The 14544-nt window shown below is 42.6% G+C and overlaps 1 protein-coding gene across 2 annotated transcripts in view; it reads right to left on the reverse strand.

The window, feature by feature from the left end:
* SLC16A10 (solute carrier family 16 member 10) overlaps positions 1 to 14544 on the reverse strand; it is a 124851-nt gene that overhangs the window by 17512 nt on the left and 92795 nt on the right. The gene's annotated exons all lie outside the window — the stretch shown is intronic.

Below are 14544 nucleotides of genomic sequence, written 5' to 3' on the forward strand. Positions count from 1 at the left end.
TTCTTTACTTAGGTATTAAAAGCCCTTCATAACCTCTCACTAGTCTATCTTTGTGCCCTTATTACCTACTGATCCTCCACTGAAAAGCAGAAAATGCAGATGTCTACAGGTCTCAGGCTTGTTAGAGAGAGGGAGCACATTCCTAAGTTGATTATTTCTATACAGGACCACCACGTTGCCAAGTCTATCTCCCAGCCCCCTTTTATTTTAAAGGAAAGTCAGAAATTTTTTGTCGAAATGTTGGCACCTACCTTAAATTTAGAATCCGGCAGGATCCAACCCCATGCAAGCCAAACAGAACATGTCTGCAAACTGCATTAGGCTGGCTTTGATCTTAGCCCAAATCCCATATGCCCAGCAGGATAGGTTCATTCAGCATCGCTTAAACGCGTCTTGTACTTTTCTTACCTCCCTACATTTCTGCTACGTCTTGTGTCATCTTTGACTTTCTGAATCCCACCCATTCTTTAAGACTCTGCTCAAACCCCACCTTTTCTATAAAGCTGTCCTTGATCACCTCTGTCTTACATCCCCTTCTTGTTACTGCCTAATGTTTTCACTGGCACCTTAAGTACTGAATGTTCCTACCCAGCTTTTCTAGCTTCTAAAGCTACATATTCTCTTGTGTAAACGCTTACATGTCAAACTAGACCTACCCACCTGCCTGTTCCAAAGACACCACAAAGTCAGCAAGCCCCATACTGAACTCCTCTCCCCCTCCCAACCCGGCCTCCCTCCGTTTCTGGCAACACTACTACTGTTGTCCCAATAACCACAGGGAGAAACTGAATAACCATCCTAGATTACTCCCTCTCCATCCCCCAAGATCCAGGAGTCGCCCCTAAATTCTGATGATTTTACCTCCTACCCTTCTCAGACACACTTTAGTTTAGGTTCCTTTTTGTTTTTTTTTTTGTTTTTGTTTTTGTTTAATTGAGGAATGGTAAAGTGATAGGACAAAGCTCCTGAGAGGGAGGGGACCCGAGAGAGGGGTGCCACAGTTTAGGTTCCTAAACTCCTCACTTAGTTAGACAACAACAGCCTTCGGGCATGCTTCTGGCTTGAGGACCCACTCCTGAATCTCTCTTCTCTAAGACCACCAGATTGAGTTCAAAATTAAAACACTTCTCGGCCTAAGATCCTTTGCTGGCTCCCACAGCCTTCAGGGTAAAGCTCCGACTCCTGGTTGGACAGGCGAAAGCTCCTGCTTCACTGCCACAGCCTCACCTCCAGCTGCCTCCTTGTGCCCGGCGCGCTAACACTGTGCTGCCCGATATGGTAGCTACTAGCCACGTAGGGACTACTGAGCCCCGAAAATGGAGCTAGTAAGCACAAAACACACGGCCAATTTGGAAGACTTACTGGAAAGAAAGCATGTAAAATACCTCAATAATTTAAAAACTGACTCCAAGTTGAAATATTTTGCCTGTCTTAGTTACGACCTTCATATAAATTTTTTAATATTTGGAAACTAGAAAATTATAAATTACATATGCGGCTTGCATTGTATTTCTATTGAATGGTGCTGGTCTAAGAAATCCACTTGTGGCTGCAAGATGAGAGAGCTGCTGATAAAGGTAACCTCTAACTCACTTATTTCTCCGGGCCCTTATTAGATAAAGTGGAAAGATGGATTCCAGCTCATTCTGAAGAAAATAAATACCCTGACTTAAGGCAGGTAGGATATAATTATGTGTATTCACCAGCTTTATTTTGGAATTTGAATCCAGACTTAATGTATTAATTTACTTCAGTAAGTACCCAAAAGATCTATTATAACTTTTTAAAAGACATTCTTCAGTATTCAAGAAAACTAAATTCACTAGCCATTCTTCTTTTTTTTTTTTTAATGGATATGGAGTTTCCTTTTGGAGTGATGAAAATATTTTGGAACAAGATAGTAGTGGTTATACAATATTTTGGATATACTAAATACTACTGAATTGCTCACTTGAAAATGGTGAGTTTTACATGATGTGAATTTCACCTCAATTAAAAAGAAAAAATAAGGGAGGCCCCTAGGATGACCTTTGGCACCAAGCAAGACCAGGTTGCCAGGTACTTGAGCAGAGATATAGATGATGGGGGCCAAGTCTTAGGCCAGGAGATAGAGGCAGGTCTCCCGAGCAGGTGTAGTCTGGAAGACGGTCACGTGAGGAACACAGCCAGCAGGGGAGATGGACTGTGCCTGGCCAGGCAGGGCGGAACCTGGGATCCCTTTCCAGGTGGGAGGTGATCCCTGGTGAGGAGAGCAGAGGTGAGTAACCAAGGGACCCGGAGCTTCCTGGGATGATGGACATTTCTGGCCTCCCTCCCTCAAGCGGCATTAGCCCGGAGGTTTCGATGAATGCATTTGGCTCCTAATGGATCCCTGCCTGGAAGGCCCAGTTTGCATGGTCTCCGTTTTGAGGTCTTTCTTAGCCATTCTTTTGATAAAACTAAGAACACCTGCCTGCCAAAGTGCTATCATCTTTTAGTAGTGCTTTATTTCTCCCCTTGCCCTACTTTATAATCCTAAATGAAATACTAAGGTGAAATATTTGGGGCCTTATGAAAGTCGGTAAGTTTGGTAAATTCAAACTACGCTTAAGTGGAAACTTAGTTCTTCAACTATAAGGGGTGTTATTTCATTGAAATGTATTGCTATTGTTGCTGTTAAAATAAAACAAGAACTTCAGATTCTAATACCTCCTCCCCATCAGCAGCCCAAATCTGCAAGCTAAAAAAAGTATCTCTGGTCAGTAATTGAGGGAATTTGAGGGCCTGGAGAACAGAATCTAGGGATGCTGGATCTCTGGGTCCGAGAGATCCTTCCTCACTGAGGTACCAGTACCCCGAAGATCTGGTGTTTTCTCCTTGCAGCCTGGGCCTCCCATGATTGCTGCAGACTAGTTTATGAGTCTCTGCCTACGTCTCATCCTCCGGAGACTGGCATGCACTGTAGCAGAAAGCATGAATATTGGGCAAAATTGTTATGTCTAATAACAAGTTACATGGATAAGAACATGAAAATACTGGACAGATGTTTCCATATTTGATCCAACTTATTTTAACCTTTTTTTTTGTTGAGGGAGGGGGTGAGCAGGGTGAGGGGAAGAGGTAGAGAGCAAGAGCGAGAGAGAGAGAGAGAGAGAGAGAGAAATCCTAAGCAGGTTCCACATAGAGCACAGCATGGAGTTCGATCCCACGACTCTGAGATCTTGACCTAAGCCCAAATCAAGAGTCAGAGGCTCAACTGATTGAGCCACCAGACGCCCCTTAAATCTCACTTTTTTTAAACAAGCATTTTCTTAAAGATTTATTTTAGAGAGAGAGAAAGAGGGAGAGAGAGACACACTCAAGCAGATTCCCCGCTGAGTGCAGAGCCCAAGGCAGGGCTTGATCGCGGGACCATGAGATCATGAACAGGACCAGTCCACTGACTGAGCCACCCAGACACCCCTAATCTAACTTTTTAAACCAATACAGAGCTTAAAACAGAGGCCACTAGTGGAAAAGGAAGAACACCATTCTGTAGAGCAGCTGTTTCAAGCAGACTTTATCTGAATGTGTGTGTGCCTTCCACGCAGGAGTCAGACTTTTATTTCTGTCCCCAAACACGTGTTTACTCCACGGCTGCACACCTCTCACAGATGACCAAAACCTTGCCGACACTTTGAATGCTCCCTGCTCCTGAAACATTTTTCATCATTTGAGCAAGAACTTTTGTTAACCATAGAAGCTATTTTTGGGTTGTGTAAAGCCCTATTTACTGTTTTGTTACCCAAAGTAACCAAGAACTCATATCCCTAAATATCTGCTCATTCTACACCATGGGTGAAAGAAAGAACAAAAAGACAAAGCAGTTCACAGTTTCCCTTCCTCCCAACCATTCCCACTTCAAGTAAGTGGTGATTCAACCTATATCTGCAGGTGACATGTTTCTGACCAGCCAGCTGAAGGGACGGTCCCTCTCCCCTCACTGGAGCCCAGAGGCAGATTCCTTTTTGAGAGGCTGGGGCAGGAGCCCAAGAAAGTCATCTTGCTGGGTTGTCTTCTCTCCCCTCCCCAACTCTCCCCTGCGGAGGAGCCACGGCGCCAGACACAGGGAGACATCAGACCTAGTGTTCTTCCATGAAGAATCTGGGCTGAGTCCTCTGGCTTTTAGTCAACCACGAAGAAAACTAAATGGGTGGCCATAGTATAAAACCAGCTCCAATAAAGCTGATGTTAAGTGCGGTAGAAACTCAAGCTTCTCCTTGACAAATAGTTGCACAACAGAAGAATAACCAATAGGAGGGAACCCTATAGCACCTTATTTGCAGAAACCCTCGAAACCCAGTGGTGATACATACCAGCAAAGCAAGGAAGTCATTGGTCAAAAAGGTCTGGGTGGCTCAGTGGGTTAAGCCTCTGCCTTCAACTCAGGTCATGATCCCAGAGCCCTGGGATCGAGCCCCACATTGGGCTCTCTGCTCAGTGGGGAGCCTGCTTCCTCCTCTCTCTGCCTGCCTCTCTGTCAACTTGTGATCTCTGTCTGTCAAATAAATAAATAAAATCTTAAAAAAAAAAAAAAAAAAGGTCTGATCTGATAATTACCTACTGTTGTTTTCTGGAAGTGTGTGACTTGGCCAATGCCATAACGGTCTTTAGCCTCAACTGCCCTTGTCTCCAACTTTTTAAGGGGATGGGGACCTTTTGCTTAATGTCTTTTATTTAACGTTATGTAACTTATTACATAAAGAAGATGATCAAACTTTTGTACATAGAGGCTGGACTGTGTATCTTTGGGGAACAGTTAAAGAAGAGGAACTAGGGGACACTTCAAGATAGCTATTTCTGATGCTGGACGTGCGGTAACAGCTGCTGAGTCACGTTCAGAGTGCTAAAAAAAAAAAAAAAACAAAACCAAAAGGCAGTAATGTCGGGAGGCCGGGAAAGCAAGACAGAAACCGCCCCAACAGAGCATGGCCAGCGAGGGTGCTACCAGAGCTTCAGCTGCCTCTGCAGAACTCGCCGGGAAAAAGCAACAGTATTTGTCACCCGCGGCTGTTGCAATTACTGTGGCCTTTGAGAGACAAGCAGATTCTGGTAACGCAGCCTTATCTGGACTTGCCTGGGAGGATTCTGACTCCCTGACCTTCCGCCCTTCTTCTTCACGTCCACAACAGCAAACTGGACAACAGGCACTCATTCTGTCCCTAGAAGAAACCTGCCTCTCTTATGTTACGTGCTACACCCAAAAATGGGGCATTAACGCACAGTATTTTCAGGGGTTTTATAACAACAATTTCTGCAGCTCTCTACTTTCCAACAAGGATTCGGAGTTCTAAGTGCTTCTAGCCACTTGCTCTTCACCCCAGAGACGAGCGGCTTCTGCCTGGTGCCTGTCCCTTGCATGCAATTTGGTTTCTGACCCATCCATCCAACATTTGAAAAGCTATTCCATCCCTCTAAGAGGTCGGTCTGCTGAAAATATACTTCTTTAAAGACAAACTCGAAGAAAAGAGCCTGGCCCCTTTAAAAATGAGAAAGGGAGCAGAAAGCCTGCTAGAGTAGTTAATGGATAATCTTAGAATTTGTTGCAAATCAAAACTTTACACTACCCTTTGACTTCACAGTAAGATGAACAGAAATCTGAATAGGAAATAGGGTTTGGTCTGTTTTTTTTTTTTTTCCCTTGTCTTTTTTAAGCAAAAGCATTTTCTCTCTGTTTCTGCTAAGAAAAGGAAGTAAATTAAAACAAGTGAGGCATTCACTTAGAAAGTTTTTTTTTTTTTACATGTGCACTGTGCACGGGCAAGCCCACTGAGGTGATCAAAGGTGGAAAAAAACCTAAACTCACAGACTTGAAAACATAAAATTAAGCCCCTTACATCAAAATAATATTGAAATACAACTGACGGCTATTAAAAGATATTCCTTGATTAGATCAGCCGCAAATGTCATTTTGGCTTGTTAAATTTGATCAGCTGTGCTCTGAGAATAAAACAGCGCTAAGATCTGCTTGAAGTACGATTCAGACAAACATACAATTCTTTGCCTACCAACATTTTTACAAACTGCTCTCTTCAGGCATCCCAGTCTCTCTTACTACCAAGATGTTTCTGTGGGCACCACACCTGCGGAGCAGGTACCAACTGCCTCCTCAGCAGCTGACAAGGTTAGGAGCAGACCTTTGGCCTGACAGGATTTCCGGAGGCACGGGCAGCGGGCTCCGTTGGTTTTCTGAAACAGCCGGTCTTTCCATTTCGCCACAATGGGCTTCTGTGGTGTCAGTAATCACAGGTGGCACTGCTAAGACACGTGAAGGTCAGGACCGAGAAAACAGAGGAAGAGTTTCTGAGTGACGGTTACTTAACAGCCACCAAGGAGCAAAAGAAGCACCAAGACACAGCAGAGTTCAGAAGGAAGAAAAATGGCTGATGGCTCGAAAAACCCTGATCTGATTTTAAAAACATCTTCTCATTCTAAAATTTCTTTAAAGCACTTATTTTTCCTTTAAAAAAAAAAAAATTTCCCCGAGATTTAAAAAAAAAAAAAGGCAAAACAAAAAACGTAAATAGTCCATCCTTGATGCAACATTCATTAGATTGGCTCTAGATTTGGCAAAATGTTCGAAGGAATGATCAGTCAAATCCAGTTTTGGATTTTTTTTTTAAAGATTTATTTATTTGACAGACAGAGATCACAAGTAGGCAGAGAGGCAGGCAGAGAGAGAGAGAAGGAAGCAGGCTCCCAGCTAAGCAGAGAGCCCGATGCGGAGCTCGATCCCAGGACCCTGGGATCATGACCTGAGCTGAAGGCAGAGGCTTTAACCCGCTGAGCCATCCGGCGCCCCCAGTTTTGGATTTTGATGCCAGTTCAAATAATCCTGAAATTTAGGAGATGGACTTCAACTTCAAAGAGAAAATAAATCACTAGGGTTTTGGAGTAACCTGAAGTTTAGTGACCCTGACAATTTCTATGCCAGATATCTCACAAATTATCAAAAACTATTCTAGTCTTTCCTGAGCAATGAAAGATATTTAATCTGTTGAGTTTATTTAAATTTATTAATTCCACCTAAACCCAAATTTGATTCAAAACAGTCTCCTTCTTGGAGTCTCATTCCTGGCACAGACTCGGTGCTCTCTCAGACCCTGGGTTCCCAGCTAATTTGGATGAACACAATGCACTGAGAATTAAGACAGTGTCTGTCTGGGGGTCAGGTCTGATTCTTGATTTCAGCTCAGGTCATGATCTCGGGGTTGTGAGCTCAAGCCCTCCATACTAGGTGTGGAGCTACTTGGGATTCTCTTCCTCTGCCTCTGCCCATCCTTCTCGTTAAAAACAAAAAGAAAAAGAAGAGTGTCTGCCTGTGAAGGAGTTAGACCATCTGCCCTCTGGTAACATGGCTGCAGAGGGCTCAGCCCCAGTCCAAAACCCGCCTGCGTGACTAATACTTCAAAGAGCACTCTGAAAATACACCCCGGCCACAGCAGCCCTGCTGTTTGTGATGAAAGCTCTTCTGAGATATCATGGATTTCCGTGTTTGCGTGTGTTTAGAAAAGGGGAGGTGCCCTTCTCCTCCCGGCTTTGTAATGGCATACAGTGATGAGTCTTCTCTATCAATTCTAAGAATTATTTAATTGCTAACCAACTCCCTAGTATCACATCAAGTTAAAAAAATTTTTTTTATCTGAAAGATGATGAAAAATTGTTAGAATTGGGTGTAGATCAGTTTTCCGTCCACTAATGTTGTTTCCATATATTTCTGAGATTGTCTACCCCCAGCTTTTTCTTTTCTTTATTACCCATTCCTAAGAAATTATTTTAAACATGTGCAGTTCTGTTTTGTGGTTTTAAAGTTTCAGGAAGAAAAAGACCGCACTGCCAGAGGAGGACAGATAAGAACATGGAAAGCCTGAGTGGTCTAGATTAAGGATGCCGGCACAGCAGAGAGAAAACTTTTGTGATTGAGAGTTGGAAGGCCCAGGACTAGCAGGGGGGAAAAAAATCTTTGGAGCTGAATTATGAACTCTACCCCTTCCTGATTTTTCAGATCTTGGACATCAGTTTCCTGATCTGAAACCAATACTGCATGTTCGTTCACAATTTGGCCAGTAACATCCCCTCAGGGCTGTTTTGAAAATTTGTGGAGGGCATTTTAATCTTTCTAATAAGGTTGTGCCCAAGTATTACCTTTTTAAAATTTTTAAATAAAACTTTTATCACCTAGTATTGACCATTTTAACCATTTTTTTAAGTGTACAGTTGCTGTGGCATTAAAGACACTTACCCTGTGCCGCTATCACCACCAGCCATCCCCAGAACATTCTCATTTTCCCAGACTGAAACACTGTTTCCATGAAATTTCCCCAAGCCCCTGGCAACCACCTTCTACCTTGTTTCTATGAATGTGACTACTCTGGGTACCTCGGTATTTGACCTTCTATGGCTTATTTCACTCAGCAGAATGTCTTCAAGTTTCTTGCACGTTGTAGCCTGTAGCCCAAGCATTAACGCTAGAGGCTGCTTTTAGGCAACAGGCTTGAGCAATGGAAACCTGAGCAAGGCAAAAGGGTTCACAGTGACCACCGACCACCAGGCTGACCCAAACAAGCTCGTTAAGTGACCCACCTTGAAACAGCCATTAGGCCCTAACTGACCATTACAACCAAGCACAAGCAAGATTACCAAAAAAGGAAACTAAGTTCCCACAGTCCTTCACTCTGCCCTGTAACTGGCGCACCACCACCACCTTGTTGGAAGACAGTCCCTCCTTTGCTGTCCTGCCCACTCCTCCCCTGCACTGTATTCAACAAATTTCTATCTCCTTTGTTCTGCCTTAGGTGAATTCTCTCACACCTGTGCCACTGGCCCCCACCCGGCCGGAATGCCCCACATTTGGTGGTCAGTATGGGGACCCTCTGTCAGCTCTGGACTCTCTCCAGATTCTCCAGGAACTTCTCAGGACTTTCCCACAATGGACCTGACTCTCGTAACCTCTGACCAAAGTTACTCTTGGTGAGGATCTGAAGCCCCATGGGGAACACGCCAGACCATCCTTGCCTGAAAGGGTGAGGGATCCTTCCCTCCCTCTCCTTTTTCTTTTCAGTCCTTTGGCAACCAACCCTAGTACTCCCCAGGCAACTGAATGTCTCTGACCCAGATGGCTCCCTGTTGCAATCTGAAGGTCTGAGGGCAAACAGGTTGGATTGCCCATGCCTGTGAGGGTGAAGGATCCCTTCCCGCTCCCCTCCCACTCCATCTTCAGCTCATCTAGGGTGAACGGGCATACCTTAGAGATTCAGTTGGGACCCTTTCTTGAGACTGGTTAACTCTCAGCTACCTTGCTTCCCTTTTTCCCTTTGTTCTGGCAGATCCAGCTGCCGTCTTGACCTATAGGCAAAACACATTTCCACACATCTGAGGGGTGAGTTCTCTCCCTTCTTTTTCCAACCCTGCCCACCGTGTGTCCGGCTTTCCCTGTTGCAGGGGACACCCCGGCAAGGACTGCAATTGCCATTCGCCCTCTCCTTGGTGGGTTGCCCCAGTAGGGTCAGTTGCCCTGCATAAGGTCCCATATTTTTCAGGTCAGTGGGAAGCCCTGACTGAAACTGTGACCAGAAGTCAGAGTTTTGGGGCACCTGAGTGGCTCAGAGGGTTAAGCCTCTGCCTTCAGCTCAGGTCATGGTCAGGGTCCTGGGACTGAGCCCCAGGAGGGAGCCTGCTTCGCCCTCTCTCCACCTACTTGTGATCTTTCTCTTTGTGTCAAATAAATAAATAAAATCTTGAAAGAAAGAAAGAAGTCAGTTTCATTCCTTTTGGTGGGACAGCTCTTTGGAAATTGGCAGCAGTCTTTCCCACTCTGGGACAAGCCTCCTCTATTCCTTTGGACTCACTCTTGGGCTGTATTCTTTAAAACTGGAACAAATCTACAGACCTATACCCCTGAAACAAATAATACATTTTATGTTAATTTAAAAAATTAAAAATTAAACATAAAAAAAAAGAAAGCATACTTCTGGGAGAAAAAAATACTGGAAAAAATTACAAATTTGACCCCCAAAGCCTGAGGAAAAACATTTCGTCTTTTTACATAACATTTCCTGGCCTCAGTACAGATCAAGATCAAGAGGTATGGCTCCTCCACAGAACCCTTTCTTATAATACTATTTTCTAACTTGGCCTCTTTTGCTGGAACACTTGCAAATGGTTGGAAGTCTCGTAGGCACAAGGCTCCACGACATTGTCCCCAAAATCCTGACCTCCATAAAAACTGTAGAATTTATCTTGCTCAGTTTCATGGCCCATCTGACCCTGTGTATAGCTTGCAAAGTCTGTGGTAACCTGAAACTTTCACGTTTTGCTTCAATGATAAAATGAAATCATTGGACAGTGAAGTCATTTCCAAATAAGATAAAATATTCAAGTACTGATTACTAAATATAGGTTTATGCTTTTGGCTTCTCATTGCAGAGAAACTAAAGATACCTGGGTATGTAAGAAAACATGCTTTGTGCCTTATTGGGAGAATGTCCTATGAAGGGAAAGCTTTAGTAAAGAATTTTGGGACACCTGGGTGGCTCAGTCGGTTAAGCATCCAACTCTTGATTTTGACTAGGTCATGGTCTCAGGGTCGTGAGATGGAGCCCCATGTCATGCTCCTCACTCAGTGGGGAGTTTGCTTTTCTCTCTCTCTCTCCCTCCCTCTACCCCCTTCCACTCTACCCCTGCCCCCACATGAATGTGCAAACTCTAAAACAATTTTTTTAAAGGGATTTTGGGGCCGCCTGGGTGGCTCAGTCAGTTAAGCATTTGCCTTCAGCTCAGGTCGTGATCCCAGGCTCCTGGCATCGAGCCCCACATTGGGATCCCTGCTCAGCGGGGAGTCTGCTTCTCCTTCTCTGCTCCCACTCCCCCCGTTTGTGCTGTCAAATAAATAAATAAAATCTAAAAAAAAAAAAAAAGAGTTTTCTTGGATTGTTAAGTCTGCTCTTGATAAGAAAATGGAAGAGGTTGTTTTTGTTTTCTCTGTATCTGTCCAGAAAACCAAAGTTTCTGTTTTGTCTTTGTTGGGTCTTTGGTTACTTAAGAGAACTAAAACTTCTCAATATTAAAGGAGCTAAGTTTGGCTAACAACTCTGTAACCCTCTTTTTTACTCTGTAACCAACTTTTAACCCTCTTTGGAATCTCTCATTGCCACCTTGGGTAAATAAGTTTTAAGTGTTGTAATGATCTGTAATCCTATTTAGTCAGGCACTTTATAACTCTGATTTTTTTCTTAAGCAAAATTCCCAAGATTCAAATTCTAAATGAAATCTTTTTGACTGAGCTTGTTTATTCAGTACGTTAACTTAATTCAGAAGCTGGTATGTTAACTTAATCCAGAATTTAGAAATTATATGAAATCCCTGAAGTTTCAAAATGTTTTAGTATAGGGTCATCACGTGACATTCTAATTATTAAAATGCTAGGTGTCACAGAAATAACCAGATTTCCTGGTCTGCTGCATTATAATGAACTTTCATATCAGATCTTCAACCATGTCCATTTCTGAGAGTTTTGTGGGTTGTTTTTTTTTTTTTTTTGTCATTTATAGTTGTTCTGTTGCTCTTGCAAAATGAGTTTTGTCCTCAAGGAGATTCATAAAAAAGACTTTTGACAAATAGAGGTTTTTGAGGTCTTTAAAATCATAAAATTAAAATGGGTAAGAATTTCCAGAACCAACCAAAAAAAGCTGCATTCCAACTGAAGAAGAATTAGTCACGTGGGACTAAGTGAATTCAGGAAGATGATTATAGTTTTAGTGACTCTTGTTTAAAACATTGCTGATTCTCTAATGTTTGCTCTTCCAGATTAAGGAAATTTTCTCTTAAAATATATATGACTTACAGAGGTTTGATAAAGCATTCCCTTGTGAACAAATGGAAACCTTTTTTCTCCCCACCTGAACTTTCTGAAATTCCAAAATTCTCACTCAGTATTCTTCCTCTCATGACAATTATAGTTATTTGCACAAGATCAGTAAGAATCTGTCCTCCTTGTAACAGGACACCATTGGAAACATTGGTTATTTTACCAAGGCTTTGACTAGAATGTCATATTTGAGAGAGACATGCACAGCCTCCAATATGACCAAACCCCTTTAAGGAATAAGGCTAACACCATGGAGCCATAAAGCCTGTTGGAAATGTTGGCTGGATACCTTGCTTACAGAGTTCCCCGCAGCTTTACCAGGTGAGTTAAGAATGTCACTTCCTGGAAGATGCAGGAACCTCAAGAAGAGGAATTTCCCTAAATCTACAGGTACTGCAGGCACATATGTCTAATAGCACATATTTGGCTTGGCTTCTGGCCTAGAAATTCTATTATAAGTTCAATCTAGAGATTCCTTATAAAAGTTCCAGCAAAACTGGATTTAAAGGATCTATTTGATCAATCACTATTCTTACTGAGTTTATATAAATAATTAGGCCAAGTTTGTTCGGGTTTTTTTTTGTATGTATGTATCTAATTTTTAAAATTTAAATTGAATTAACATATAATGTATTAATAGTTTCAGAGGTAGAGGTCATTGATTCATCAGTCTTATATAATACCCAGTGCTCATTACATCACTGCCCTCCTTAATGTCCAGCAGAGTTACCCCATGCCCCCACCTCCTCTCCAGCAACCCTCAGTTTGTTTCCTATGATTAAGAGTCTCTTATGGTTTGTCTCCCTTTCTGATTTCATCTTATTTTTTTCCTCTCTTCCCTTATGATCCTGCTTTGTTTCTTAAGTTCCACATATCAGTGAGATCATATAATTGTCTTTCTCTGATGGACTTATTTCACTAAGCATAATACCCTCCCATTCTATCCATGTTGTTGCAAATGTCAAGATTTCATTTTTTCATGGCTAATATTTCAATATATATATACCACATCTTCTTTCATTCATCTGTTGATGGGCTTTTGGACTCTTTCCATAGTTTGGCTATTGTGGACATTGCTGCTATAAACATTGGGGTGCAGGTGCCCCTTTGGGTCACTACATTTGTATCTTCAGGGTAAATACCCAGTAGTGCAATTGCTGTGTCATAGGACAGCTGTACTTACAACTTTTTGAGGAACCTCCATACTGTCTTCCAGAGCAGCTGTACCAGCTTGTACTCCCACCAACAGTGTAAGAGGGTTTCCTTTTCTCCGTATCCTTGCCAACATCTGTTACTTCCTGACTTAATTTTAGCCATTCTGACTGGTGTGAGGTGGCATTTCATTGTGGTTTTGATTTATATTTCCAGTTAGGTCAAGTGAGTTAAACTGGGCTTGTTTTACAAACAAATTAGTCTTAGGGTGTCTGGCTGGCTCAGTTATTGGAGCATGCGAACTTGTAGTCATGAGTTCAAGCCCCATGCTAGGTGTAGAGATTACTTAAATAAAACTTCAAACAAATAAATGAATTAGTCTTGATTTAGCTATCTGTAAATAAGGGTGAATTCAGAGAGAAAAATTATGTTTCAGTAATGCATCCTTATGGATTAGATTCTAGTTTTGATTAACTGTCTTTGTTTTTTATTGAGGGGGCAGAGGGAAGGAGAGAGAGAATGTAAAGCAGGCTCCATGCCCAGCATGAAGTCTGATGTGGGCCTTCGTCTCACAACCCTGAGATCATAACCTGAGCTGAAATCAAGTATCAGACGCCTAACCACCTGGGCCACCCAGGCACCCCCAATTAACTGTCTTTAAATGTTTGTTGTTTGCCTAATCTAGACAACCTGAGGTAAACTTCAGAGAAACTGCCACAACAGCTCATGTACAGACAATCTTCATGCTTGTTATTCTGTGGGTGGGGATAATAACAGGACCCAGTGGGCATATGATTATTTGAACAGCTGGAAAATGGGATGGATTCCCCAACAACTGTATAACTCTCACTTTGACCACTCCTGTGTGGCTGGGAGGACAAAATCACTCCTTAAAAGCTGAAGTATATCCCACTCCATGAAGTTAACTATGGACTTGTGGAGATAATGAATGGCCCCGCTTTCCTTATGTATTTCCTATATATCCACTTATATTGGATGATATCCTTGGGGATGCCCATATCCCCAGACAAGTCTCCTCCCACTTGCCAGTGATTCTTCATATTAGGGTATTTGTAAAGCCTAGACCTCAAAGAGAGCTTCTTGATGGTTTTATCCTGTAGCCACCTCTATTGATGTAAAATTCCAAGTAGAGGCTTTAGTCAAGCATAGAACGGCCACCTTTAACTACACCCAACACGCAGTTACTCACAAATTCGAAACGTGGCCCTCTGAAACCAAATGGCCCTTGATACCCTGCTGCAGCTCAAGGAGAAATCTATGCTCTATTAAAACAAACTGTTATATATATTCTCCAGATTACCACAAAAATGCGACAGGGTTACCAGGAGACATGAATATTCAGATTAGTTCTTTAAACGATCCTCTCTCCTTTAATGGGTTAAACTCCTGGACTAGAGGAAGATTTTCATCAACTATCAAAGGTGTTTTGTTTGCGCTTCTCTTTCCCATAATAACAATATCACTACCACTACTACCACTACTACTAC

This window comes from Meles meles, chromosome 5 (assembly GCF_922984935.1).
Source record: "Meles meles chromosome 5, mMelMel3.1 paternal haplotype, whole genome shotgun sequence".
Classification (NCBI taxonomy): Eukaryota; Metazoa; Chordata; class Mammalia; order Carnivora; family Mustelidae; genus Meles; species Meles meles.